The following is a 3,758-nucleotide window of genomic DNA, read 5'->3' as shown; positions in this document are numbered from 1 at the left end:
TTTGGCATTTCATTGGAGGCTTTTCATTTGTTCTTTTTCTAGCTTTTTTAGTTGTATGCCCAATTCATTGATTTTTTTCTTTCTATATTTTATGCAAACAAGCATCTAGAGATATAAAACTTCTCCTAAGAATTGTTTTAGCTGCATCCCATGAATTTTGTTATATTGTCTCATTATTGTCATTTTCTTAGATGAAATTATAGATTCTGTATATGATTTGTTATTTCATCCAGTTGTTCTTTAGGATTAGATTATTTAGTTTCCAATTAATTTTTGGTCTATTTTTCCCTGGCTCTTTAATACATATAATTTTTATTCCATCATGATCTGAAAAAGATGCATTTACTACACTTTCCTTTTTTCATTTGATTTGAGGTTTTTATGTCTTAATACCTAGTCAATTTTTGTGTAGGTTCCATGTACCACTAAGAAAAAAGTATATTCCTTTCTGTTTCCATTCAATTTTCTCCAAAGGTCTGTCACACCTAACTTTTCTAAAATTCTATTTACCTCTTTAACTTCTTTTTAATTTAATTTGTGGTTAAGTTTATTAGTTCTGAGAGAGCAAGGTTGAGAGTTCCCACTAGTATAGTTTTGCTGTCTAACCCTTTTTGCAGCCAGCTCTCTTAACTTCTCCCCTAGGAATTTGGATGCTATACTATTTTGTGCATATATGTTTAGTACTGATAGGTACCCTTTAACAAGATGTAGTTTCCTTCTTTATCTCTTTTAATTAGATTTATTTTTGCTTTTACTTGATCTGAGATCAGGATCACTACCCCTGCTTTTTTTTTTAACTTCACCTGAAACATAATAGATTCTGCTCCATCCTTTTACCTTTATTCTATGTATCCCTCTGCTTTAAATGTGTTTCTTTAAAAAAATATATTGTAGGATTCTGGCTTTTAATCCAGTCTGCTATCTGTTTCCATTTTATGGAAGAATTCATCCCATTCACATTCGCAGTTAAAATTATTTACTCTGTATTTTCTGCCATCTTATTTTCCCCAAATTATGGTTTTCTCTTTCCTTTCCCTCCTTCCCAGTATTTTGTTTCTGACCACCACCTCTCTCAAACAGTCCTTCCCTTTTACAACTCCTCCTCCTTTCTTGTCCCTTTCCTGTTCTATTTCTGTTCTCCCTTCTATTAGCCTTATCTTTTCCTTTCCCCAGACAAGTTTCTCTGTAAACTACATATGTCTGATATTCTCTCTTTGAGCCAAATCTGATGAGAGTAAGGTTCACACAATGCTCATTCCCCCTCCCTTATTTCCTTCCGTTGCAATATATCTCTTTTGCCTCTTTATGAAATGTAATTTACCCCATTTTACTTCCATTTTCCTTTTCTTCTAATACAATCCCCTTCTATCTCTTGCTTCTTTTTTTAATATCATCACAATAAAATCAAATTATACCTACCCCCTCTAAGTATATTCAGAACAGAGATACAGTTCTCAAGAATTAAACATATCATCTTTCCATGGAGGGACATAAACTTTTTAACTTTTAAAAGAAACAATTATTTTTTCTTTCTTTTTTTACCTTTTTATGCTTCTTGTTAGCTCTGTATTTGCAAATCAAATTTTCTGTTCAGTGCTGGTCTTTTTATCAGAAATAAATGAAATTCACCTGGTTCATTGAATGTCCATCTTTTCCCCAAAAGACATTTGTTACAGTCCAAATATTTGTGGATTCCGCTTTCCCTCAGTTTTCTCGCTTCGCTTCTTCTCCCCTCTCCTTCCCCTCTTTTCCCCTTTCCCTCCCCTCCCCTTCCCTCCCCTTCCCTTCCCTTCCCTTCCCTTCCCTTCCTTTCCCTTCCTTTCCCTCTCCTCTCCTTCCCTTCCCCTTCCCTCTCCTTTCCTTCTTCTCCCCTCTTCTTTCCTCCCCTCTCTTTCTTTTTCCCTCCCCTCCACTCCTCTTTCCCTCTCCATCCTTTCTCCTTCCTTCCTCGGCCTAGACGATGCAATGGTGGAAACGGCCGAGGAGGCCACGGAGCCCGCCGAGGCGGACATCACGGGGTTGTGCCAGGACATGTTTTCCAAGATGGCCACGTACCTGACCGGCGAGCTGACAGCTACCAGCGAAGACTATAAGCTTCTGGAAAATATGAACAAGCTGACAGCTTGAAATATCTAGAGATGAAAGATATCGCAGTCAACATAAGCAGAAACCTAAAGGACCTAAATCAGAAATATGCAGCACTTCAGCCTTATCTGGATCAAATCACTTTAATTGAGGAGCAAGTCTCAGCTCTTGAGCAGGCAGCCTACAAGTTGGATGCATATTCAAAGAAACTAGAAGCAAAGTACAAGAAGTTAGAGAGGCGATGAAAATTTTTTAGCACAAAAATTGAACTCCACGAATGTGTCATTCGAGCTGAAATGAGTGAGATGGAACTTATCAGACTGCTATGCTTCGGTTCCAGCAAAGGCCAAGGGGCCCGCAGGTCTGAGGAGGGCCAGCCCCCCTTTGGCTGGATGTGTAATTTTGGCCACCCCTTGATGTCTTCCTAAAACCGTCCCCCTGGAACTTCACCTTCTTGTGTGCTTCCTTGTGTGCCCTGGACTAAGGCTCAGAAATCAGGATCAACCCCCCACTCCCATCCTCCCACCCCCCTCTGCCAGAGCAGACCCAGATGAGCTACTCTGGCATCCTTGTCTCCTACCCCTCTCCTCTCTGTTTGACTGTTGCAAATGCTATCCCACTTTCTAATAACCTGTTCTTGAACTTAAATAATAAATGTCAATTTGTGACCAAAAAAAAAAAAAAAAAAAAAAACAAATATTTGTGGATTCCATCATTCAAAAATCAGTCCAGAGGCTTGATCTGGTATAGATCTGAGAGAAGCTAGGAAGAGCTCAAAGAACTGTCTATTATCTGCCATCTTAGCTTGGATCCTCACTCCAACCTTGCAGAATTCTGTAGTCTCTGAATTTCTGTTGCATTTATAATAACAGACACACAATTCTAATAGATTCCTTTGAACTTTTTTTCTTCAAACCCTGTGTAGGACCATGCCCAATTATCCTTCAAATTATCCCTTTAGCATCAAGCATCATATTAAGTGATAAAAAAAAGTTATTTTTGATTGATCAATTGAAAATCAGTTTGACTCAGAACAAAGTTCTTTCAATTTGGAGAAATACGGACACTTGGGAGAGACAAGAATGGCACCTGAAAAAAGAAAATCTTCAGTAATAGTTAGTGATAGTAACCCAGAATAGCCTAAACAAATTGATTCATCCATCACTAAGATTCAATCATTTGTATTCTGTGAAGTAGGAATGAGTTGACAATGGGCAAGTCTATGTCCTCCATAAATTAAAATAAAAACCCAAAACAAAGTTCTACCTCCCAGGACTTTATAAAATTTTCAGGGAACTCTCCTGATACCTATCTTATAATTCTTATTTCCCAACAGTTCTGTATTTTGGGCCTTCAATTAATTATCATTAGTGAAAAACAAAGACTAAAAACAGAATTCATTGGAGAAAAGTTGTCATAGATTTTCAGACAGAAACTGCAAGGCACAATAAAATGTTTTGACCTAGATGGCTAATTACAGGCAAAAAAATCACCCTTCTGCTTCCACATAACTTGAAGACAAGGGAATACAACTAAAATTGTATAAGAGAAGAAAAAAAATAAAAAAAATAAAATTGTATAAGAGGCATCCATCAGAAATTGGAATTAATTAACCCAGAAAATATGATGTGATCACATAGCACAATCAAATATTTACATTAAAAATCTAGGCT

At 37.1% G+C, this 3,758-nt stretch overlaps 1 pseudogene; it reads left to right on the top strand.

Moving 5' to 3' along the window:
- Positions 1-1,699: 1,699 nt before the first annotated feature.
- Positions 1,700-2,782, top strand: LOC127552366 (biogenesis of lysosome-related organelles complex 1 subunit 2-like; annotated as a pseudogene).
- Positions 2,783-3,758: the final 976 nt, after the last annotated feature.

This window comes from Antechinus flavipes, chromosome 1 (genome assembly GCF_016432865.1).
Source record: "Antechinus flavipes isolate AdamAnt ecotype Samford, QLD, Australia chromosome 1, AdamAnt_v2, whole genome shotgun sequence".
NCBI classification, from domain to species: Eukaryota; Metazoa; Chordata; class Mammalia; order Dasyuromorphia; family Dasyuridae; genus Antechinus; species Antechinus flavipes.
This window is presented reverse-complemented; position numbering and strand designations above follow the sequence as displayed.